The sequence below is a fragment of the Nannobrachium achirus genome, assembly GCF_963921795.1.
Source record: "Nannobrachium achirus genome assembly, chromosome: 11".
In the NCBI taxonomy this organism is placed as follows: Eukaryota; Metazoa; Chordata; class Actinopteri; order Myctophiformes; family Myctophidae; genus Nannobrachium; species Nannobrachium achirus.
The window spans coordinates 34,646,842-34,674,398 of NC_137820.1; positions in this window are offsets into that span (position 1 = coordinate 34,646,842).

A 27,557-nucleotide genomic window follows, 5' to 3' on the forward strand; every position below is an offset into this window, starting at 1 on the left:
GCCTACTGACAGTTAAAACTAGGTTGTAATGTTCTATTAGACTTAATGTATTTGCTAGAAAGGAATTATTAGGAATTAAATCGCTCAACATACTTGTAAGAAGGGAATTTTAGTTTAATACTTTGCTTCCTACCTATTACACTGCCTGTAAAGAAAACACTAGTAATAAACTAGATTAGAATATTAGACATAAAAAAAAAAATCCTGTCTAGAGTGGTTGGAATAAGATGACATATTTTCCTATTTATTGTTATCCCCCAGACGCGGTGTGGACAAGAGCTTGGTGCGTCTTCTGCGGGACCGCACTGAGGGAAACACCATGACGAAGGTGTGGCGACAGGTCCAGGAAAACCACTGTGAGGAGTACCTCCAAAGAAAGGACCTGTACACCACCGTCCTGATGGCTAAAGTGGAACCTGGCACTATAGCAGCTGCATTGGGAGACCAAACCTTCAGGGCTCCACCTCCGCAGAGAGAGCTGCCCTCTGCACGGCTGCTTCGCCATGCCTTCCTCCTGGAAGAGGCCGATCACGTCCGGGACTACAGGAGCCAGATTCTCTCCACCTTCGGAACAGTCCTTAAAATGGACTCCACCAAGAAGGTGTGTACAACATTTTGCTTTGCAATCTTGCTTTTCTGTTTTATTTTTTGGCTGAATGAAAACATTAATTTAAATGTTATGAACATGTTACAGGTGGTGAAGAAGTTGTCCGGGGCGGACAAGGGAACAGCTGAGTGGTTTACCAGCATTGGCAATGAGTACTCTCAGGTGGTCACCTTCGTCCTCACCTGCCAAGAGTCCTCTGAGATGCTCACGCCTATGTGTCAGGGGCTTATGGAGCGGTACCAGCAGGCCGATCAGCCCGTGCCCAAGCTCCTGTACATTGATCGGGACTGTTGCTCTGAGAGAGGTCGGCCATCTGTGGAAAGTCTGTTCCAGAGCTGGGTCGACCAAGGCATGGTGGTCCGTCTGGACATCTTTCACTGGCACCATCGCTTTGATGCGGCTGTTCGTACAGAGAGTCACTCCAAGTATGCAGCCTTCAAGTCCGCCCTGGCAGGAGCAGTGCTGGCTTACAACCGCGCAGATCTGGACCTCCTCATCCAAGCAACAAGAGCCAAGGACCCTGTAGCTCTGGCGTCTCTCAGAGATGATGACATCATCCGACTCCACATCTCGAGAGACAAGCTGAAACACCATGTGCGGAGAGTTACGCTGGGTGCTCAGGAGACTTTTAACCTTGTGCACGCAGCCATTGAGGAGTTCAAGGGTCCTGCTGGTCTGGATGAGAATGGTGTCAGCCTGTTCAAATCCCCAGGTAAAAGATGTTAACAGTTACTATTGCTATTTCAATATTGGTTTGTTTATCAGGTGTTTTTTGTACATACATTTTACTGTCCATCTCATATTTGTGCTTAATGATTTATTCACAGAAGCCATAGATCAGGTGTGGGCAGGACAACAGCGTCATCTGGGATGCTTCCAGGACCCTCCAGGCATGCCCATGTACAGGGTGTCTCACGCCACAAACATCAATGGCGTAGATGTTCCCTACTACAAGGGCGTACGTGGCAGCACCAGCCTGGAAGGATTTCACAAATTCCTACCACACATGATTCCAGGTATTACTTTGTCAATACATTTATAAAACCAAATGTGTATTCATAAATGTTCAGGCAGACACTGAAGATATGATGTGGTAATTTTGGTCTAAATTATTGTTAAATATGGTTGCTGTTGCTTTGCAGGATTCAAATATATCCAAAATATCCGATCTACAAGCTGAAAATGTCTCAAGGCGTTGTTGGACTTGTAGATCAGCTATTTTTGGGTAGACACTGTTGTATGATCAATTCGGGCATTCCTTTAACAAAAGGAAGGGGAAAAAATACATTTTTGTCAACAATATATTTCCATGTCTTACAGGTCCCCACTGTGCATCACGTCCCTATCAGGTTTACCTGATAAGTGGAATTGCACGATGGAACTCGGACCGGACTTCTGACTCGGTGTATGGTGGGAGAGGCCGGCGCTTCAGGAACTACTCTGCACCACTGATGGACCGGTTAAACACCCGCTGCCTGCAGCTGTTCGGGGAGAGAGTGGAGGAAAACTTCCAACCACCAGCCAGGGTGACGACAAACGAGTTGCTCGGGCTGGAGTACTTGTATAACCAGACCACAGGGGAAGACTCTGCCTACGTGACGGGCAACCTCCAAAACGAAGGCCCTGGGGAGGAGGATGAGGTGCTGCAGCCTGGTCAGTCTGACCCAGAGGACGAGGCCTATGAGAGCGGTGCAGAGGAGGACAGTGTTGCCGCAGTTGCTGCCATCCTACCCCGTCATTTTGTGCGCTCCACCAATGAGACAGCCACGGAGCATCCTCCGGCCCTTGTAAGTAATTACATTACATGTCCAGATCTATGCTCTTTGCCATGCATTTTTTTCTTTTTCTTTTTTATTACTGTAAAATAAAATACAAAAATGTATAATGGGATTTTTGCCTTTCACAACAGGAGGACGTGTGCAGCCTAAATCCACTGCCTGGGTTCCAAAAGCTTGAACAGTTCTGCTCTCTGCTGGTGGACTTCGGCCTCGGCAACACAAGCAGGCTGGGCATCACAACAGAGGAGCGGAACCAAATCCTAGAGGCATGGAACCAGGTGGAAGACCATGACAAACAACCACGGACATTTAACCAGCTGTACAAAAGGCACTGGGGCAACATGCTGTACTGTCGCACCAAAAGGGACGACGCTGCCGAAGCTGCGCTGGTACAGGGTGTGAAGCTGTCCAAGCGTTACGTTCCTGCTCAACAGTATATCAGTGCAGAGCAAAACCGCTTGATGTACACGCTGGTTAAGATGCTGTGGTTGAGGCTCCCTGGCAATGCGCCAGCCCATAGAAGTCAACCATCACCAAGGCCTACTCCAGGATCCAGCAAATGGTCTTGGTGGAAGACCCTGTCCTCAAGAGAGCGGGCATTCCTATCCCGAAAATCAATAGCAAGACTGTTCGGGACTTCATCCATCGGCAGGAGAGGATGGCAAACTACCATTCCACCATAACACCCTCCTCCATGATGAAGACACAGTCCATTTCCTCTCAGGACCTCCCTCCAGCACCACGACAACCGGCTGTTCTCCCTCCGCCTCTCTACCAGCAGCTGGAATATCAGCACACCGACAGCACGGCGGGCACCGCGGTGTTGAAGTTGAGAAAAGGCATCGTGGAGCCAGGTACGGTTCCTCCTGCTCCTCCTGCACATCCTCTTCCTCGCACTGCTGTTCCACATCCCACCCCTCCTCCCCCCCTCCCGCCCACCCTGCTCACCCATGGTCCACCCCTCCTTCCCAGACCTCCACCTCCTTCCCAGCCCTCCACCTCAACACAACTTCCTCCTCGGCCTTCCAGCTATACACAACTTCCTCCTCCACCCTCCACCTCAACACAAGTTCCTCCTCCACCCTCCACCTCAACACAACTTCCTCCTCCACCTTCCAGCTACACACAACTTCCTCCTCCGCCCTCCACCTCAACACAACTTCCTCCTCTGCCTTCCAGCTACACACAACTTCCTCCTCCACCCTCCACCTCAACACAACTTCCTCCTCTGCCTTCCAGCTACACACAACTTCCTCCTCCACCCTCCACCTCAACACAACTTCCTCCTCCACCCTCCACCTCAACACAACTTCCTCCTCCACCTTCCAGCTACACACAACTTCCTCCTCCACCCGGGAGCGTGTCGCTATTTCGACGTGTCATTTGTTCGACGGCCCGCAATTTCGACGCGCCGATAGTTCGACTTAGGGATCGCAAGATTTCGGCGCCGCTGTTTCGACGGCACCCTTTTTCGAAAAAAAGGACGCCAATGTTTCGACACGACAACTGTCCTACACGACAACAGTTCGACAAGACGGCACGGTATTTCGACAATGAAAAAACAAGTCTCTCAGCGACACGCTCCCCCCGACAGACTCATGGTGCCAACGCTCCTCCTAACCCAGCCTTCCCCTCCCCCAACCCTTCTATCGTTTCTAGGCTATTTGTTGTTCTGCCTATCTACATAGGCCTACTGTGTTTTATCTGTCTGTCTGTCTGTCTGTCTGTCTGTCTGTCTGTCTGTCTGTCTGTCTCTCTCGCTCTCTCGCTCTCTTTCTTTCTTTCTTTCTTTCTTTCTTTCTTTCTTTCTTTCTTTCTCTCGTCTCTCTCTCCCTCCCTGACTCCCTTTCTCACCCTCACTCCCTCCCTCACTCACTCACACGCATAGACAGACCACAATTTTCTGTGGAGACCGGGTTGCACACACACACACACACACACACACACACACACACACACACACACACACACACACACACACACACACACACACACACACACACACAATGGCCCAAATGTAAACTTTTGTTCTGCTGTCATAAGCCCGTGTTTGCCTATGTTGCGAAGTGACCTGTATTCGTGACATGCATGAACTGTAGGCAGGGGTGTTGTGGCAACTTGTGGGGGGAGTGGGTCTCCAGAAGCCCTGTGCACGGATTTATTAGCTGGAGCGGTCGCATGCATGCGCTCGCGCACGTGAGTGATCGCCGATTAGGCCTATAATAACCTCTTTAATATGCTCCAGACTGACCCGACAGAACTTATCACACCTACTACATCAGTAGTGTTTTTGCGAGGTGCTAAAACAGCAAAGGGTGTTCGCGCATATTCTGTCTGTCTGTCTGTCTCTCTCTCCCCTCCTCGCTTTCTCTCTCTCCTCCATGCTCTCCTCTCCCTCTCTCTGTGTGCATCTTAATATTATAACTCTATGGTGTGCATGCTTAAAAGAACAGATCTGCAAGTTAACATCCTGTAGGCTACTATCCGACGGTGTTGATATTATTTTTGCCTTGTACTGCCTTGTTTAAAAAAAAACTCCATGCTCTGCAGCTTTCTATTGGACACAGACATGTTCATATGCATAGGCCTACAGCTAGGGAGGAGAGTATATTTTACGTTTATATGCACCCATATTACTGTCATGTCTTTATAATATGTTGCTTTTAACTCATTTAGTGCCACCCCTTTCACCACTAGAGGGCGCCCAGTGGCCATAGAAAATCCCATAGAGATATGCTGGTATATGCAGAAGCCCTGCAGCCATGACTTGCCTGAACACTTTCCTTTGTGCATGTACAGGAAGAGGATGAAGTTAGCTTGAAGTTAGCTATTGGCTACCAAGCATTTTAGAAGCCTTATTTTCGTCAACTTAGCCATGATTAAACCTTGCACACCTCATGCATGGGAAAAAAACAGAGAAGAATGAGCTCTAAAAAATCCAATGCAATCCTGGATTGCATTGGAGTGGATTTGTGCAGTTTGTTCACAGCTTTCAAACAAAAAAATCCGATTGGAAATCCGTTCAGGCATTCTTGAGATAATCGCCATTATGTTTTACATGTTATGTAAACAAACATGGCTGCCCTGTATGTTAGATGGGGTTGTATGGGGGTGGAACATGCAAAATCGCGATTGAAATCATGTTCACCAGATTTGATGGGGTCCAAAAAAAAAAAAAAAAAAAAAAAATCAAAAATTTTTTTTTCAAAATTTTTTTTTTTTTACTTTTTTTTTTTTTAAAGCCGAACTTGTTCGGGATCGGCACTCTGCGATACGATAATAAAGCCGAACTAGTTCGGGATTGGCACTCAATGAGTTAACAAGTAAGATAAGTGATTGGCGGAGCCTGTTGCGCACTGACTGTATATTCATTAGGCTATACTCTTAAACAGGGCCGTGCAGTCCATACAGGCAAACCCCACACAGGCTGGGGGCCTCATGAGATTTTGATTTTTTTAACCAATATGGGCATGGGCCCCAGTTGAGCTGTTGAACAGAGAACAGTTGAAGTGAGGGTTAACATGAAACAATTGCTTTGGACATATTAGCTCATTAGAATATGAAAAGAGATTGGCTCTCAAAGGTGCAGGCCAGATAACAATGGCCAAGCAGTTCCTTCATGTGTGTTCTGTGATGTCACATACATCTTTAAGAGGCCCCAACAAACCCTGTGAAAATGTTATCTCATCCTGGGGGGCCCACTTCAAACTGTCCAGGGCCCCCAAAAATATCAATTTGGGGGCCCTCAAAACTTTTTTAAATGTAAATATTTACACAGACTTTAGAAGAAATGTATCCATTCCGGATGCAGGGAATGGGGCCCCCCCAGGATGAGATTAATTAAAGTAGCTATGGACTTAAAATATATATGAGGGTTACCAAATTGAGGTACATATTGATATATATATATATATATATATATATATATATATATATATATATATATATATATGTTACAGTATGTTCAAGAAACCAGTAAAAGTTGTCAAGGAGCACTCGTTTTGACGTTCACCACACACTAATCACCACCAGATGGCGACGTCAGCCACTGCTCTGCCATTCACCAGAGTGTATATAAGAGAGTTACGTCACGCTTTGAACTCGCCGCAGACCGGAAGTGTTTACTCTTTATTTACTAGCCTAGCCTAGCCTAGCCTAGCCTAGCCTAGCCATTAGCTCCATTGTAGTCACTTGGACAGGGCGTTTAACGTGCGCTTGCCCAGGCCTTACGGCCTGGGCATAAATATAACGATTGCATTCACCACGGCTTCGTAACTCGCGCGGCGCTCCGCCGGCCGCGCGGCCCTGGCCCGCTCTTCGCGGCCACTCGCGCCTGCGGCGCTCGGGGGCGAAGAGCAGGACCAAGGTCCGCTGGCCTTCGCGCCGCTTGGGGCTTCGTGGACCCAGGGGGGCCTCGTAACTCGTTTGGGCTTCGTGGATACAGGGGGGCTTCGGTAGCCGCTCGCAGTGTCGTGGACAATAGAGCGGCGCACCGCCTGGAGTACGTTGTTGTGGCGACCGCTTGCTCCGCCCCGTGCCGCACCACGAGTGCTCCGCGTCTCGAATGTGCTGTTTCTCTAATATACTATGACATATATATATATATATATATTCAATCTCATTTGGGGCCCCCCTGACAGTTTGAAGTGGGCCCATGATGATATCAACATAATGAACGGTAAGCGACTTAACATAAATGTTATGTTTAACTTAATACTTTAAACAGGTTTACTGGGGCTTCTTAAAGATGGCATGCTAGTTTGTTACTGGCAATAATTGAAGTAGCTATGAATTGAAATATAATTAACAGGCTGCCTGTGGACACACATCCATTTACATGTATTTAGTGTGAGACAAAGGTTGAGAACCACTGCAAAACATGCACTTAAAGTTATTCTTGTTCTTATTATCATTAAGGTAGTTATTTGTAGGTAATAACTCTGATATTCCAATTATGTAATCTTGTAACTCTAAAAAAATTATGTGAGAGTGAAGCACAATTGCTTTGGATATATTAGCTCATTAGAATTTGAAAAGAGCTTGGCTCGCAAAGGTGAGACCAGATAACAATGGCCCTGATTACACAAGCAGTTCCTTCATGAATGTTCTGTGATGTCATGTACACTAATTTAAAGGATGCAGGGAATGGATCCATTTCTTCTAAAGTCTGTGTAAATATTATTTAAAAGGTTTTGAGGCCCCCTAAATTGATATACATATGTGTATCAATTCCCTTTAGTTTTGGGGGCCCTGGACAGTTACTTTAAAGTGGCGCCCCCCAGGATGAGATCATTTTTTTACAGGGTTTACTGGGGCTTCTTAAAGATGGCACGCAGTGTTTGTTTTACTGGCAATGATTAACATGGACTTAAAATATATATATGCAATTTTGATGGTTACCAAATTGGGCCAGGGGCCTCAAACCGGGGTTTGCCTTGCCTGGGTCCCCCTAGGCCCTAAGCACGGCCCTGCTTTTCCCGTCCGTAAAGATTACTTTACCCCACGTCCTCAGGTAATGTTAATCCAGAGAGAGAGAGAGACAGAGAGAGAGAGAGAGAGAGAGAGAGAGAGAAAGAGAGAGGGAGAGAGAGAGGGAGAGGGAGAGAGACGAGAAAGAGAACAAAAAAGTCGGGGAGGTAAGGCTGGGTTAGTTGGCATTGTGAGTCTGTCTGTGCGTGTGTGAGAGAGACTTGTTTTTTTCATTGTCGAAATACCGTGCTGCCTTGTCGAAATACCGTGCCGTCTTGTCGAAACACGGGTGTCCTTTTTTTCGAAAAAGGGTGCCGTCGAAACAGCGGCGCCGGAATCTCGCGATCCCATAGTCGAACTATCGCCGCGTCGAAGTTGCGGGCCGTCGAACAATTGACACGTCGAAAAAGCGAGATTTCCCCCTCCACCCTCCACCTCAACACAAGTTCCTCCTCCACCCTCCACCTCAACACAAGTTCCTCCTCCACCCTCCAGCTCCACACAATTTCCTCTTCTGACCTCCAATGAGAGCAAGTGGGCCAGATCCACAACATATAAGAGGAAGGTGGATGAACGAGCTTCAGCTGGGGAAACAAAAGTGTCGCGGACGAAGAATGTCCCTCAGTGCACGCAGTGTTGGGCACCCCTGCAGGGACATATAAAACTCTATAAAAGTAAGAGATTCTGTCCAACTACAAAGACGTCCTCATCGAAGGGACTGGACAACAGAGTGTTTGACAGCTATGAACACTTTATCTCTGTTGTTGATGGGCTGCCATAGATAGGGACAAGGACTGTTGCTCCTATCCACACCTAAATGGGCACAAACACTGTTCTTAGCTCCAATTTACAGCTCCAACTTGGTACAAACAATGTTCAGGGACATAAACACGGGGGCACTAAGGCAGTGTTACAGCAGTGTTCTCGGATCTGCACAATCTAATGTATAGCAGTGGTTCTCAAATTTGTTCATGTCAAGGACCCCCACATTGCCAGTTATTAGCCCTGCGTTCCCCCATTAGAAAAGATAAGCCAAGGCAAGGACCAGCATTAGAGAAGGGTTTTACAGCTCTAGCAGTGACTCTAAAACATTTTAATTTCCTAGACCCCCAGTTTGACATGCATTAGGCTATGGACCCCCATTTAAAAAGGACAACTTTATTTTTTTACAACAAGGGTTCATATTTTAGATTGTATTTAAAGAAAATAAAAGATGACTGTTAAATTGACTTAATTTACTTCTTTCTATTGTTTTAGAGATTCTTATTTCAGTGGTTGGGGGCATGCGTACAAGTGGCTAAATATGTCATTTTACACAGAACAAGCACATTCGCAAGATACAACGCAACTTTTTTTGTTTGGATGTGACATATGGAGGCTAGAAGTGTTACTGTAAATAGTAATAAAGAAACTGCTGGCTTATTGTGTCTAAAAATATATATTTAGCCACTTACGCATGCTCCCATGCATACGCTTGCCCCACATTTTACCACAGTAAACGCGATAAAACAATAGAACGAAGCAAATGAAAACATTTTCACAAACACTTTTTTCTTTTCTCTAATTACAATCTAAAATATGAACCCTTGTAAAAAAAAAAAAGAAGTTGTCATTTAATGGTATTTCTATCTCTGAGCCACCAATGTTGATTTGACTCTGAAAGTGTACAAATGGAAGCATATGGACACTTAATGCATGTTTTATTATGTAGAAAAATAAAGTGAAAATACACTATCTATATACAGGTACACATGTATATTCTGACATCTACAGGATGTTCTTTGCTTGTTTATAAATGTGCATAAAAAATATTTTTGACTTGACTTGACTTGACTTATGTCATTTATTTATTGATTGTTAGATATGTTGTCCAAATCAGAATTAAACATTGGGCCCCGAATTTGAATTCCACATATTGTCAAAGTTAATAGTCTTCATTTGTGCTGTAATATACAATCTAAGTATTCAGAAGTGGTCCCATATTGACCACATGTTTTCTAAACAAGACAAATGTGACAGTAAGCAGGGCAACATTATACAATATGTATATTCTGTTGCTCAGTATACAGCTGTCATTCAGTGTTAATCCACTGTCACTAATCACAGAGTTGTCTGAATGTATGAAAATTAAACTATAGAATTGGCCCATAGAATTGAAATTGACATTTCATGAAAACATTTCACAACAACACATAGGTGACTGTCAGCTGTTTTTTAGCAATCCAGAGGGTTGAACTCCGTGCCATAACAATGTTAACAATGTTACGGCAGTGCCACCACGACCGCTGCTTTGTTTTGCTTATTTGTCACCATGTCTAGTGAAATGTTAATATAGATATGTCAAAAGAATAACTCTCACACTATTTAACTATCTGAAAACAGCAGATCTACAAGCTGATTTTATTGTCATGACAATATTTATATCACCCAGACAGCAGTGTAATTACACCATTAAACAAACAGTATAAGTGTACATTTGAGTTTCATCTATCTATCTATGTACCGTATCTATGTATCTACCTAGATATAACAATACTTGGCGCCCTTAGAAACAGAGCCAACACATGGATGCTGGGGGGGGTGGTGGGAGCACAAAACTGTCTATCTATCTATCTATGATCTTGTCTTGGATGTAGTTTTGGAACCGCTTCTTTTGAGAAAGTACATTTTACGTGTTATTTGAATCAACCTTTCGGCTAATTCACTTGTAGGAATTACATTAAATGTTGACAACAGGACATAGGTGAAGCAGTAAGCAGACCACTGCGGTTCCAGGCAGAAACCTGGTGGGAGCACAAAACAAGAATTGACACAGTCAATATATATACAGTGTGCCTTCTACACTCTTGGGACCCAAACTTTACCCTAACACATTGTGTATTTATGTTTTTCTTTCACATCATCTCATGCTTAAGGCCAGGTTTGAACTCAGGACCCTCCGATCATGTCAATTCAAATTACATGCAAATATGAAACCAGTGACACCTCCCATATGCTGATCAGGGACCCTCCCATTATTGATTAAGGCGAGCAAAGACCCTCGGCCAATCGCCTCGCGCGCGGAATGCACTCCGGTACGCCTCATCGCCCAACACAGATGTGGGGTCCGTGGTAGTGCAATGTCCGTGCTGAGCACGGACCCACATTACCAACACGGACTGCGGAGTCTGTATTCGCAGTACCCTAACCCGCCCCCCGTCTCTCCTCACCCCCGTAGACTTTCCATTCACTCCGTCCCCGCTCGGCCCTCCCCGTCCTGAGAATTTACCCTCGTTTGCCTATCCCCGCCCCCTCCCTTTCTCCCTGTGAGTTTGTGAAGGGCGGTCATTGTCGCTGGACACACGGTTTTGTGCGAGCAGAAAGCCGGCAATGCCGTTCGCGATAGACCCACGCGGGCTAATAATTATGTTCTCTTTGAGCTGGCAGGCTCCAATAACGTTTCCGATTTTAGGATAAATGTGTTTTGGATGAAACCGAGGCTTGGATCTCTTATTTCCCACTGCCTGGCTGTCTGCTGTCTGCCAGGCATGCAGTGGCAGAGATGAGGGGGAGACAGAGGTTGGACTCACACATATGCGTGAAACATCTTCTCCGTATCGTCTGAGAATGGCCACTGGGGGTGCCGTACTAATGCATTGTCAATGGAAGGTTGTTTGGTTTTTTGTCGTTGCCGTGTCGCTAGTTCAACCACAGGCTGTCTTTTGGCCAAGAGACACGGCAACGACAAAACACCAAACAACCTACTATTGACAATGCATTAGTACGGCGCCCCCAGTGGCCATTCTCAGACGATACGGAGAAGATGTTTCTCGCAACTGTGTGTAGGACGCCAGACAGAGGAACACGGCAACAGACAGAGGTACTTTTAAGTGTATATTGACAAACAAACCCCACAAAACGCCAATAACGGTGTCTGTGTAGACAGTCAGAAATGTTTGGATTTTTTATTTTGTCATCTATGGTCCACTGAGGGACATGCTAACAAATTAGCGCCGTTAGCATCGCCTATTTCCAATGGCATTTGGGCCGTGTTTTGGGTGCATTGAACACCTCCCTGGCATGGAAAAGCTAACGTTTTGATGCTTAAGTGTCTTGGTTAGTTGGTGAAGATAGTGGATTACTTTTTGGATCGATCTGCGATTTGATAAATGTGTACTGGGCTGACTGGACACTGGTTTGTTGAAAATGGCAGATCCACAAGATCCACACATGATGCATATAGGATTTTTAGTAGCTAGCTGGTGTTCATGCCATGTTAAAAATACAAATTAAAAATCGGGGGACCCCTGGGGGTCCTCAGACCCCAGTCTGAGTGAAAACAGCAGTAACGGGTCACCATCCGGAATCAATGGGGGAAAATTTACTCGAATCAAATTTGTCTTAGGAATGTGACAAAAACCAAAAAATATTATTGAACTCTAGTCTCCATGGCATGAGTAATCAATAGAAAAAAATCATTTTGGGGGTGAACTACTCCTTTAATGTTGACCGTTTTGATTTAGTTTATTAAGGAAATGATGATGTGATGGTTTGAGCCACCTGTGAGTGGGCATGTATTGAGCTTGCTGATTTTGGGTGTGTTCAATAAAATGCCTCACAACTGAGTTAGGGCAAAGAGAGCTGTGTGAACGCAATGAGACGACAGAAGAACGCTACGCACCTGGAGAAACGGTGGAGAGAGACCCGTTTTACTGTAGGAGTCTATTTTAGAAATATTCTAGCACACTCATCCTGAACAAAGATAATTTTAGGAGATTTGTTTATTTGTTTAACAGTTCTTATATGAAGCATCCAAGATTGGAACATTTCTCACATGGCCCTCTTCTAGTGCCACCATGAGGCCGATTCTTGCAAGACACATTTTTGGACACTGCTCCTACAGATTTTGCCCTAAAATCACGCAAACCGGTACACAGTATCTCTACAGTCATGCCATCAACATGGATCTTTCCCATTTCCCATATTCCCTCCTGATTGCCTTCCAAAGTTTGTGTATGCGACCTGACTTACTGGTATTTTGATCATGTTTTTATTATCATTTTATTATTGTGGGTTCCAGTCTCTTTGTTCTTGGGTTGAAGACATTGTCGTTATTTTGGGGACTTTGTGGTTGCTCTCTGGCAGCCATTTTGGACATGTTTTGTATTTATATTTTGTTTTGCCTCGTATGTGTTTTGTTCTCCTCATCTCCTGGTTGCCCACCAAACCTGAGTATAATTTAAGTGTCTTTGATTGATTTTAATTGATATATAATGCCATATAAAGGTCTATCCAATGTAAAACAAAGTTCATAAAAGAATAGGTTTCCCTTAGACCTTAGAATTTTGGCTGTGAGTGGCCAGTGATAATAACCTGTAGGCTACTGGTGTTGATGTGTTTATGTAGCTTAATGGCATACTTTTCTAAAGTTTGGTGCGCAAATCATGAAAAAAAGAAAATGAGCATTGTTCTGGTGGCATTAGGGTCTGTACTAAGGCTCTGCAGCAACCAATAATGTAATAACGGCTCATAATGTGATAATGGCTCATAATGTAATAATCAGCTCACAATGTAATAAAAACAAGTGCATAACATAATAACGGATTTTTCAATAATGTAATAATGTGTTACATTAAGAAACCTCCACATAGGAGGCTCATAATGTAATAAAACGTCATAATGTAATAATGGCCCATATTTTCATGTCAGTGTCATGGTCAATATCATGGTCAGTATCGTGTCAGTATCATGTCATGGTCAATATCATGGTCAGTATCGTGTCAGTATCATGGTTAGTATCATGTCAGTGGCATGGTCAGTATCATATCAGTATCATGGTTAGTATCATGGTTAGTATCATGTCAGCGTCATGGTCAGTATCCTGGTCAGAATCATTTTATCGTGGTCAGTATCATGTCAGTAATATGGTCAGTATCATGGTCAGTATCATGGCAGTATCATAGGCAGTTTTATGGTCAGTATCATGGCAGTACCCAGTCCCTCACTCTAGCCCTGACCCGGTACCTCACTCTGGCCCTGACCCGGTCCCTCACTCTGGCCCTAAGTCTGGCCCTCACTCTCGCCCTAAGTCTGGCCCTCACTCTGGCCCTCACTCTGGCCCTATAAGTCTGGCCCTCACTCTTGCCCTGACCCAGTACCTCACTCTGGCCCTGACCCGGTACCTCACTCTGCCCCTATGTCTGTCCCTCACTCTGCCTCTGACCCAGTCCCTGTCCACCATGCTGACTCTGGCGCTGTCCCTGACCTCCCGCTGCTATCATTGAATATTGCCTGTTGATGGACATGTCGATGCTTGGCACATTCAACCGAGTTTCAAACATGTTTAGACAGCTTACCATGGCCTTCCTCCCAAGCATATATTTGCATGATTCATTGATAGAAAGTTTGAATCTGTACAAGGATGAAGACTGTTGCATAAACATGCCCGATTATATAGAGGAGCCGGACGCAATAGTGGCCTTGCAATAAAGATCAAGGAGCTTTTCCGCAAAAATAGCAAATGTATAAGCGGTTGGATCATAATTAGGCACACATTACTTGGATGGTTCCAAATTAAGGAGATTTTTTTGAAAAAGTAATGTTTCTGTTTATTTTCTTCTTTTTCCCCATGTAATTGTTGAATTGATTTTTTTTTTGTGTAGAAAATAATTAGAAGTAGAGACATTTTTCATGTGACACTGGCACATACGATTTGGTTTACTGTTTACATAAGAAGATTAGTTGTAGTTAAAAAACATTTTTTTTCAAAATAATTAAATTTTACTCTACTAGTTTTTTTGTATTATTTATGGTTATTTATTATTTGATTTGAAGTATGGCATGACAAGCTTTGTTTAGTTTCATTATGTATAATAAAAAATGTTTTGACAAGAAAGTCTTGTCATGTGTTTTTGAAGGAAAGATGGTTAATTTACTTATTTGAAAAGACCAATCCTAAAGTGTTTTAATGTATACGATAAGAGATAAAAGTTAAACATTTTATTGATCCAGCAGGGAAAATCCAGGTTACACAGTCTGTGCAACACAATAACAATTTAGGCCTTGTTGCCTGGGAGTGTTGTGCTACCTCTTCCACCGCCGGCAGACTGACAGTTAGCCATCCAAGCCATCCAATGGCTGCAGCTTGTCTGGCTAACTCCAGGATCACACTCTCTTCATCCTATATGTTGAAATACTCCATCTCCCAACTACTGGGACTCAATAACTGCAACTCTCCACCGTGCACTATGGTAATTAAACAACTGGGAATTCTACGCAGACCCTGTTGCATCCATAGAACCTCCTGCCGCAAGTTTCTTTTACCCCAGCCCGGTCAGTCCATTCAATCCATCTGCCTCGCGCTCTATCGTATCTCCATTATAGATTAATGACAACGCTGTCACAGCTGGATTATGTGGAAGCACTGTAATGCAGCTTGGAAAAGCCAGTTTTTAAGTACCTAAAGGGGTTTTGAGTTTACTAGATCTTCAGACATAGTCGTGTGTTGCACAAATCACATTACAGTAAGGAAGACCATTGAACGCTTAAAAAATGACAAAACAACGATCTCCAACACTGCAGCAATTGCAGAGTGACGCGCCATTGAGAAAGTCAAACAACCAACGTGTATCAGCAAATGCAATAAGCACATGGGTGGTGTAGACATTCATGACCAAAGGTTTTCAAGATACCATATTTCAATCAGGTCGAAGAAGTGGTGGGGGCCCATCTTTGCATGCATGGTCTCTCAACAGTGCACTTCTGAACAGCCACCTCTTTTACTGAGATGTCATCTGAGGGACCCTCGACCTGCTAACCTCCTCATGCTTTGTTGCACTGTTGTTGTCTCTTATGCAAAGGTTGGCATGAAACCCACTGAGCCACAGATGGAGATCTCTACTGGCTGCTTCTGTTGAAGATCAAGCAAGATATGATAATGCTTCGCACTGACCAATGAACACAATGCAGCGTTTCCGCAGATGGCGTTGTTGTGAGGTCTTGTTGTTGTTCAGTCAGTGTTAGCCTCTGCTTGAAAGTATTGCACTTTGAAGTACTTTGAAGTAAGTTGCACTAAGGTTACAGTGTTGAATACCTGAATGATTGTTGTTTTTGTCTTTGTGCTGGGAGTCCCAGTGTCATACTTTTAAATGTGGTAATAATTAAATGTGGGGAAAATGTATTCACTAAATTATCTCAACAACGTATCTCTTGGCAGAATGCAAGAACATGATTCCTACTGAAGCCCGTTGATTTGACATTATTATGACTCGAGTGTGTCCCGCCAAAACTGCGGGAGGAGTAGTCAGGCAAACCTGTGGGGTTACTCTATAAAGTTGAGGTTTCAGGGTTTTTTCATGGGTTTTTTCCCCAGAGAGGGGAGAGAGGAGAAGAGGGGAGGAGAGATGATTTCCAAATAGACAAATATACAATAGTAAACAAAATAGAAGCCCTGTGTCTCCCTAACAGAGGCTAGAGTGAGGTAGTGGTGGGAATTTTCGTTCATTTCCGTGAACCGAATCATCGTTCGTTCGTTCACAAGATAGATTCGGTCATTATCGTTCAATCGGTCGTTCACAACTTTCGGGAAGCGTGGGGGGGGGGGGGGGGGGGGGGGGGGGTATTGAAGCCGGCGTCACATCATTCTCGTTCAGACTCAGAGCCGTGACCGATAATCAGTCGAGTTCAGTCAGTCAGTCACTCAGTCAGTCAAGCACAAGCAGTCAAAAACACACCTCTTTCCTCTCTGCCTGACTGTTTCGGTCAGATGACAGACTGCATGCCTGGCCTGCCTGCTGCCTATATTGTGAACGTGACCTGACGAAGATGATGTATTGACATCAAACGTAGCTTTTCCCTGCAGTGCCCTGCACCCTAAAAGAATAAAAATCGGAGTAGGCTTTTTCCACGACTGGTGCACGCACGCATATCAATCAAAAACATTCACACCGTCGCCGCACGCTCTATCATTATAAAACGGCCAACATCACTCAAAAGCGCAAATTAACATTTCACCCGTTCAGAGAATGAACGATTATCCCTTACCATTAGCATTACGTTCACACTTCATGAATTAACATGACACTGGCTCAATGGTCCATTGTATGAGATGAGATGTGTTACTATAGGCTACTTGTAGGATAGATTAATGCCATAGTGTTTTCTATGGCTTATCTTCTAGCATTCTTTTGTATAGAACAGTACCGCTTTTTTTGCAAACTTAATACAGTAGTCAGTCAGTCAGTCAGTCAGTCAGTCTGTCTGCAGTCTCGTATGGTAGGCTAGTAATCAGGCTAGTAATTAGAACATCCCGTTCAAAGAATGAACGATAACACCCTTTTCACTCGCAGGCAGTCAGTCGGTCTCGGTCAATCAATCAGTCACAACTCTTCTCGCGGTCGGAGGCACTCTGCTGCTCCGTAACTGTAGGTCCCTGATTTCTGTTCCACACCCCCACGCACACACAGTCCTGCTTCTCTGAGGGAGAGCCCGCCTCCAGCCCACTACAGTGTCCAATACGGAAAGAGGAACGGTGGAAAGGAGGGACGGAACGGTCGGTCGGGTCTGTCTTCTCTTGTGAGATACGTTGAATGAACTGTCTCTCTCTCTCTCGTCGCATTTGCAACTGAACGCCGTGAACGGTTGAACTGGTCTTTTCCGGATGGTGACCCGTTCGATCTCGTTCACCAAAAAGATCCGTTCATTTGAACGGGTCATTCATGACCGACACATCACTAGAGTGAGGAGACAGAGAGCCATGTGATAACCCCATGTACTCCCAAGAGCTAAAAGGTGCTCAACACCGGCTTCACAGATTTGTTGTCCAAGCCTTGCGTGATGTTTGTGCCACTGAATCAATATATAAGTGGGAACGTACACGACTGAGGCTCAAGATTCAAGTGAATTGCACTTGTGTTTATTCCTGTCATTGCTTCTTGTGTGAAATGCTGAGCTGGACAGTTCACCTGTCGGGCGGACCCCAGAAACACTACCACGCTGCCGTGACAGTGGGACACAAGATGTACTCGTTTGGAGGGGATTTCTGCGAGGGGACCGCCATGACTGACATGGTGGTGATCGATGTGCACGTCTTCAACACAGTGTCTCTGCGCTGGACCAAGTTGCCCACAGTGACAACCGGAAGAGAATTCCCACTCGAGGTTCCTTGTATGTGCTGGGGCCACACAGCGGTGCTGATAGAAGATGCCGTCTACATCTGGGGCGGTTTGACCACTTATGAATTGAAGTGCTACAACGTGCTTCACGCATTTGACGTCGACACCCACAGATGGTTCATGCCTGATGTTTCTGGGACTCTTCCAGAGGCGAGGTGGGGCCACTCAGCCTGTGTTTTAGGGAAGGTCATGTATATCTTTGGAGGATGCAACCAACGAGTTAGATGCACTGATGCCATGTATAAGTTGGACACTAGCACAATGGTCTGGTCTTTAGTTCACACCAGAGGCATGCCGCCACCTGCTTCATTATGTCACTCTGCCACCATCATCGGGACAAAGATGTTTGTGTTTGGGGGCAAAGGGGACCAGTGGGATCAGTACTGCAGCAACATCAGAGTGTTCGACACAGAAACCAACTTCTGGCTGAGCAATCCTTCCGTGCAGCTTATTCCAGATGGGCGTATGCGTCATTCAGCCTTTGCCTACAATGGAGAGCTGTACATATATGGTGGGGACAACAATCGTCGGACCTTCAGTGATATGTGGAAATTCAACCCAGAGACCGTCGCCTTTAAGAAGGTCAAGCCCAAGGGGACAGGCCCGTCCTCAAGGATGTCTAGGACGTGCTGTGGCACAGTGGGAGATAGCATCATCCTCTTTGGAGGATATGGTACATTCATGGCATGTACTGGCCATCACCTGTACATCTTGGACTTAAGTCCTAGTCTGAAGACACTATGCAAGCTGGCAGTTATTCAGTACAGTTTGGAGCATTCAGCACTCCCGCATGGCATCAGGTGGGAACTGGCGGCCATGACTACCAACAGCCATGACTACCAACAGCTATGACTACCAACATGTTTATGACGTATGAGGTTTCTGCCCAGGCTAAAAGCTGTTGAATTACATTATGTTGCGTTTTCTCAATAGAACACACGCGCACACACCTAACAGATTTTGCAGTGTGGGTTTTTACAGTAAGGGTTTGGGTCATAAAATAGGGGTCCTTGAAATTAAACTAGCAGCGGAACCGCATCAGGACATACAAAGTATCAGATCTATGAGAACAGGAAGTTGTACGTCCAGTTGATCTGTGTTATGAATGGATGTAGAAACACAGAGATGCCTAGCTGAGAGGAACAGATACACAGACTGTGGCTTCTTTGTTCTTGTTTGTTACTGTTTGTTAATGGCTCTGCAAGATGCTGGCTTCTCTCTCTCTCTCTCTCTCTCTCTCTCTCTCTCTCTCTCTCTCTCTCTGCATGCTGAGAGTCGTGTGTGTGTGTGTGTGTGTGTGTGTGTGTGTGTGTGTGTGTGTGTGTGTGTGTGTGTGTGTGTGTGTGGTGGCGTGGAGGTCGAGTTTGTTGCTTTTCCTTTTCATCTTGTTTCCCTTATGTTACTGCATGGTCAGGTAAGGTAGTGCTTTGGCTGGTTGTGCTGTAAGTTTGTTGGATTTCCTCTTAAACAGTATCGCTGGGTTTTACATTTCTCAGAGCTTGAGATTCAGACTGACTAGCAGTTCCATATGTCCAGTAGGTTTCACAGACCACCATCTAACGGCACATTATAGGTAAACAGTGCTCTTATTTTACGTTCCACGGACCAGAATCCACATTCATGTTGTGTTTGTGAGGGGACGGTTGTCAAACGAGCACTTGCCCAGTCAGGCAATCTGAAAGCTAACTCCACCTGCCCCAAAGTTGTATTTACCTGACAGGGGCAGGTGGGCAGCCCTTAGTGTCAACTCCCAGATCTAATGTAGTTCAGTCAGATAACGCACGATAAGGATTGAAACAATGTTTATTAGTGTGGTTGCCAGGGCAATCACATTATTACTCTGGGGAATTTTGCAGTTTTTACAACTCTTAGTCTCATTGACTTGAATGGGAAACTCCATATATAGTGAGTAACTTTTAGGTATCTGACCTTTCCCATTGACTTTGAATGGGAAACACCATATATAGTAAGGTAACTTTTAGGTAGCTGACCTTCCCCATTGACTTTGAATGGGAAACACCATATATAGTAAGGTAACTTTTAGGTATCTGACCTTTCCCATTGACTTTGAATGGGAAACACCATATATAGTGAGTAACTTTTAGGTATCTGACCTTTCCCATTGACTTTGAATGGGAAACACCATATATAGTAAGGTAACTCTTAGGAAACTGACCTTTCCAATTGACTTTGAATGGGAAACACCATATATAGTGATGTAAGAGTTATTTTTGTCATCATAATGACATCAGATAAAACCTTAAAATGAGTATATAACTATTTATTATTATTAGTTGTATCATATCATATCAATAGTTGTACTAGATTAGATGAATATTCTATGGCTAGGAAAAATGCGACTACAAGATGCATCAAATCCAAGTCCAAAGTGGATGAAGATTCTAGAGCAAGGAGAAAAGAATATATGAGAAAATATAAAGCTACAAGATGCATCAGCTCCATGTCCAAAGTAAATGAAGACTCTAAGGCAAGGAGAAATGAATATATGAGAAAATATAGAATTAGAAGATGCATCAGTGGACCAATGGAACAAGATCCCCCCAGTGTTGAAGATGAGCAAGATCTACTAAGAAGGAGAAACGAATATATGAGAAAATATAAAGCTACAAGATGCATCAGCTCCATGTCCAAAGTGGATGAAGACTCTAGAGCAAGGAGAAAAGAATATATGAGAAAATATCAAGCTACAAGATGCATCAGCTCCATGTCCAAAGTAAATGAAGACTCTAAGGCAAGGAGAAATGAATATATGAGAAAATATAGAATTAGAAGATGCATCAGTGGACCAATGGAACAAGATCCACCCAGTGTTGAAGATGAGCAAGATCTACTAAGACCTGGACATGACCTAGATAGTTGTTTAGAGGCAGATATGAAAAAAGTGATGAAAGATGAAACCGAAGAACAGTGTATGCTAGAAAAACAGCGTATGCTAGAAGAAATCGCTATAGCAGATTTTCAGGAAGACATTAAATATGGTCCTATTTATGTGTGCACAACTTGCCATCGGGCACTATTCTGGGAAACTGTATACCATTGTCATCGTTCCAAGTTCACACAAAAGCAAAAGTTGGTTGCCGTGTACTTCACAGGCAAATATGTTCATTCGTGTGACGATCAATGTGGAGGCCCGCAAAATTGCACTGTACCAGAAGAAAGACGTCATGAGTGGATATGCAAAAATTGTCACGATACCCTACTGGCTGAAAGAATGCCAGCCTTAGCTGTCGCAAATAATTTAGAGTTATCACCTATCCCCCCAGAGCTGAGCAACCTGAATGTGCTAGAAAGACAACTATTAGCTTTGGCCATACCTTTTGCCAAGATTCTCACACTTCCTAAAGGAAAACAAGGAGCTGTACTTGGTGCTGTGGTGTGTGTGCCATCACAGGTGCAAACCACAATAAACACTTTACCAAGAAGGCTAGACTCATCTGGATTGTACCAAATGAAACTAAAACGCCGTCTGCGGTTCATAGGCCATCATTTGTTTCACATTGTCAATATAAATAATGTTGTACTAGGCGCAAGGACACTCAAAGTGACTCACCCAGGTTACAAATACATCACAATCGATGATGATAACAATGTGGAAGGCCAGGTTGAAAACATGCCCACAGACGAAATCATGGACAATTGTAATAATGCCGAAATGATGGAAGTAACGGATTCTACTGAAGCTGTCAACACATTACAAGTAGTGGATCAAAATCCCCCCAGTGTTGAAGATGAGCAAGATGTGCTGAGACCTGGACATGGCCTAGACAGTTGCTTAGAGGCAGATGACATAGGACAAGAAATAATGACCTATGGAGAAAGCATATTTAGCATTGCCCCTGCTGAAGGAAACAAGCCTGTCAGCTACAAAACATGCCCTAACCTCGAAGCAAAAGCCTTCCCTACTTTGTTTCCAACTGGAGCAAACACATTGGATGTGAAGAGAAAAGTCCAATTGTCTCCAAGTCGTTATTTTAACACAAGACTTTTCAATGTTGACGGTCGTTTTGCTAGAGATCAAAGCTATTGCTTTTTTGCACATTTTGTCTCAGAGACACACATTGCAAAAAACAGTATCTCATTTCAGTTAAAAAAAGGAAAACCTTTAACCAAGGATGGTCGCAGGATCACCAACAAGATGTTGAAAGACAAGCGTGAAGTCGATAGACTACTCAGAAACAAAGACACAACACGATTCATGTCACCAATTAGAGGGACTCCAGCTTACTGGCACAAGACGATGTTTGACTTATTTGCCATGGTCCGACAGTTAGGCCCACCAACCTTCTTTGTGACTGCAAGTGCTGCTGAGTTCAGATGGCCAGAGGTTATCATTGCAATAAAATCACAGCAAGGACAGATCGTGAATTTTGAAAAATTGGAATGGAATGAAAAATGTGACATTCTCAGAAGCAACGCAGTTACAACCATGCGAATGTTTGACAAGCGAGTTAAATCCGCTTACAAGAAATTGGTGCATTCAAAAGCTCTACCTTTCGGACGTGTGATCGACTGGTTCCATCGTATCGAGTTCCAGGCTAGAGGTTCACCCCATTTTCATGCATTAATGTGGGTCGAGGGTGCCCCTGTCCTTGGTGTTGACTCCGAAGAGAAGATCTGCGAGTTTGCAGACCGCTACATTTCGTGCCAACTGCCTGATCAAGACAAAGATCCTGTACTTTACCAAATTGTCTTACAGGTTCAGATGCACAGCAAAAACCATACAAAGTCCTGTAGTAAAGGTAGGAAGACATGCAGGTTTGGATTTCCAAAACCACCACTAAACAAAACCTGTATAATAAAACCAAAACCAGTTGATGACACAGAGGTAGAGGAAAGCGAAGCAAACAAAGACCTGAAAGAAAATGCAACAAAAACAAAGCAAACAAAGCGTCCAAAAGACAAAGGCAAAAAACAAACGGAAAAAGCACAATCCGCTATGGCAAAACTCCAACCACTGTTTGACATGCTCATGGACTCTGCAACAGAAATCACAGACCTATCGGACTTGCTGGCAAAGTGCAATATGACCAGCAAAGAATACAACACCTGCCTTGAAGATATGAGAAAAAACCGTGTACTCCTCATGAAGCGTGGAGTGAAGGACTGCCTTGTGAACAACTACAACCCAGTTTTCCTAAAGGCCTGGAATGCTAACATGGATATCCAGTTTGTTCTGGATCACCATATTGCAATCACATACATGCTTTCCTACATATCTAAAGCAGAACATGAAATGGGCGAACTTCTCAAACAGGTAGTAGTTGGCATCGATCCTACAAAGGTCACCGAGAAAGATGCCATGAATGAACTTGTTCACACCTATGTGAAAAATAGGCAGGTTAGCACTCAAGAAGCAGTGGCCAGAACTTGCAGCATGCCATTGAAGAAATGCTCCCGTGAGGTTATCTTCCTCCCAACAGATGACAATGCAATGAAGATGAGTCTCCCCCTCAGTATGCTGCAGAATAAACCAGATGACTCAGACCAAGTGTGGATGAAGGGATATCTGGACAAGTACAACGCCAGGCCCAAAACACCAGAGTTTGACAACATGTGTCTAGCAGACTTTGCATCCAAGTACAAGGTTGTATACGGCAAAGATGCAAAAGCCAAAAATTGCAAGAAACTGTCTGACAACATGGGAACTATTAAGAAACGAATAATTTTGTCTATAAAGCGATACTTGGTGAGCTCCCCTCTTACATCTCCTCCAAATTGGCATTGGTTAAAAATGGGTTAAACCTCAGATCAAATGCCTGGCTACGTTGTACAGTACCTGTACGCACATCTGAGGGAGGCAAAAAATGTCTTGCTTTCTTTGGTCCATGGTCGTGGAATGACCTTCAGACTAGCCTCAAATTGGCAGTGCTAATTCCGCTGAGAAGCTTTAAAAGAATCACCTTGGATAGATACATAAACACTTGCACATGCCCTGATGTTTATTAGATTCTCTCATTATGTGTTTTCTTCTCCTTTTTTGTGATAGGTTGCATATTATTTGTTTGTGCATTATCACCCGAAATGTTGTAAACTAGTTTTTATACTATTTATAGTATCACCTGAGAATAGGTATTTGTGATGTATCATGGATGTTTTATCTTTGCTGTTGCTTGTATGTGTAGCTAAGCTAGTGTAATTTTTATTTCTGCCTCTTGGCCAGTTCATTCTTGAAAAAGAGATCATGTCTCAATGTTTTTTACTGGTTAAATAAAGGTTAAAGAAAAAAAAAAAAAAAAAAAAAAACGTGAGAAAAGGGTTGCAATTATCCGATATGCAAAATTCTCTGAAAAGAAGGAACCAGAAAAATTCTATGGCAATTTGCTTAAAGTCTACCTACCCCATCGCTATCAATCAACCCTTAAAACCGAAACATTCCCCACGTATAAGGAATTCTACGAGTCCGCATGTGTGGAATTACCTGAAACATGCATAATTCATCCCACAAAATTAATTGTTGCTGAGAACAGGAAGAGGTTTGAAAAGTACAATCAAGCAGTGGAAGAAGCCGTAGAGGAGTTCTGGAAAAATGGCCCTGTTGAAAACGCATGGGCCAACATTGCTCCAGAAAACGAGCTAGATCGCATGGAATGTCTTGCTGAACAAGACGAGCATCTACTGGAAGAGGAAGAACAAGACAATGTGCCAGAGTTCAGGACTCATAAAATAGCTACAATTACTGCACATAATGTAGTTGTCCCGCAATTGAGCCTAGACTTTCTACGTACAATGTATCGAAACCTAAACCAAACACAAGCCTCAATATTTCACTCTGTACGGGACTGGTGCTTACAGAGCATAGTTAAACAGAACCCCGAACCATTCTTCTTCTTTGTAACTGGGGGGGCTGGCACAGGGAAATCACACCTGATAAAGTGTATATTTGGTGAGGCAACAAGGATTCTCCGTCGACTCCCCAAACTTTATGAAGACAGAGACGCATCCATGCCCATAGTGCTGCTATCTGCATTCACAGGAACTGCGGCATACAACATCGGTGGGAACACACTGCACTCCCTGTTGAAGTTACCCAGAAGCCTAAACCCACCCTACAAAGGGCTGGGAAACAGTTTGGATGATGTGAGAGCAAAGTTGGGAAATGCAGAAATAATCATCATCGATGAGATCTCAATGATATCAAAAAAATTGTTTGCCTACGTTCACTGGAGACTGCAAGAGATCAAAGGCAGTAAGAAACCATTTGGTGGCATGTCGGTACTTGCAGTAGGTGACTTTTACCAACTCCCTCCAACAGCAAGCGGAAAACCACTTTGCATGCCAGAAGAAGGCACACCAGATCTTCTGCGTGAACACTTTCAAATGGTCACGTTGACAGAGATCATGCGACAAAAGAATGATGTGCCCTACACACAACTTCTGAATAGGTTGAGAGTCAAGACAAAAATGGAACAGCTGAGCAAGGACGACAGAGCACTCATCAGTGAAAGATTAACTAACAGTCAAAATTGTCCCAAGGATGTTTTGCACATCTTCGCCACCAACAATCAGGTTCGCAAACACAACGAGGACTCTTTAACTGGACTTCATTCTGACATCATTAAAATACCTGCAGAAGACTATGAGAGAAACGAAATGAGTCAACGCATGACTCGACTCTCAGACCCCAAAGAAGGTCATAAGGACAAGGATCTTGCAGACAACTTGCAAATTGCCAAAGGCGTCCCTGTCATGATCACCAGGAACATAGACGTAGAGGATGGCCTGGTGAACGGCACATTTGGCAAGATTAATGATGTTGACATGCATATCAATAAGAACATAACTACAGTAACCAAACTTTGGCTGGTGCTAGACAAGCCTGAAGCAGGACTGAAATACCAGAGAACTACATCTGGCGCCACACAGGTGTACATCGACAGAATGGAGGAAAACCTGAGTACCCACAAAGTGATTCGCAGGCAATTTCCCATCAAGCTGGCATATGCTTGCACGGCTCACAAAGTCCAAGGTATGACTACACAATCCGCAGTAGTTTCTTTGAAAGGAGTCTTCTTAGAAGGCATGGCCTACGTTGCCCTCAGTAGGACAACAACATTGCAAGGATTGCACATCATTGACTTTGATGAAAAGAGAATCTGGGCTGATCCTAAAATCACAACTGCCATGGAATCCATGAAGACTGCAGCTCTGGACGGTGTCATGCCACTGTTAAAGTTTCGAGAGACAAGAGCCCAAACCCAAATTCTCACGATTGTCCACCACAACACTCAAGGTTTATTGCCTCATATTCAGGACCTCACACAACACCACGAACTGACATTTACAGATGTACTGTGCTTGACAGAAACTCACCTCACTGACTCCTTTGTGGCTGACAGTTTGCAATTAGAAGGTTACACCATGTTCTATCGCAACAGACACAAGTCATACACAACATTACCTGACCGTGTAAAGCAAAACGGCGGTGGCGTCGCTGTGTATGTGAAGAACCATTTCCAGGTTAGTGAAAAACGTTACTTTCACAATGTTACAAACCTTGAGTTTGTGGTTATAATGATCGAGTTCCCTATCAAGATTTTGATCACTGCAGTGTACAGACCACCATATTATAGTAACCCATTTATGGAGAACCTGGAGGCGCTACTAAATTCCTTGGAACCTATCGACGACCAGCCCATCATAATCTGTGGAGACTTCAATGAAGATCTATTGAACGATTTTCCTGGACCCATAAGAAAGCTTCTAGAGTCAAGAGGATATGCACAAGTTATCAAGGAGTCCACCACAGAAAAGAACACGCTGCTGGATCACATGTACATCTCAAGACCAGAACAATGTATACAATCTGGAGTTTTACGTACATACTACAGCTATCATAATCCAGTATATTGCATATTGTCCACCAAAGACCCCATACCTTCAGGAACCTAAGACACTATATATGAAATTCCGAATATGACTAAAATATTACATCATAATGACATTATATAAAACTTTAAAATAAGTATATAACTAATTATTATTATTAGCTGTATCATATCATATTATTAGTTGTATTATTAGTTGTATTAGTTGTATTATTAGTTGTATTAACACAGTACATAAACCAAATATTAAAGAAATTCAAAAAATAGAAGACACTAGCCTATAAGTGGACGCCAGACTAGTAAGAGACAACAGATTAATCGGACTAGAGGTCAATCTCTTTAAACCAAAGAGAAGAGGTCTGAACAGACTATTGAGAAAGAGCAGACTAGACTGACTACAGCCAGATTAGTGAGAGACGCCAAATTAGTCAGAAGGCCATATTAAAAAAAGAAAATCTTTTTAAACCAAAGAGAAGAGGTCTGAACAACACACAGGTTTGAACAACACACAACCAAAAGAGAAACCAAAAAAACTACAATAGAAAGAGACCCCTAACTATTCAGACTAGACACCAAACTAGATAAATAGGCCATACTAGCTAGCGGTTCCACAGAGACTACAGGATCGATGCACAGCACCGTTCAGGGTAACAGTAAAGTGGCCTTAGCCCATAAAGAAGTGAACAGGAATTCCCAGCTAGGTGAT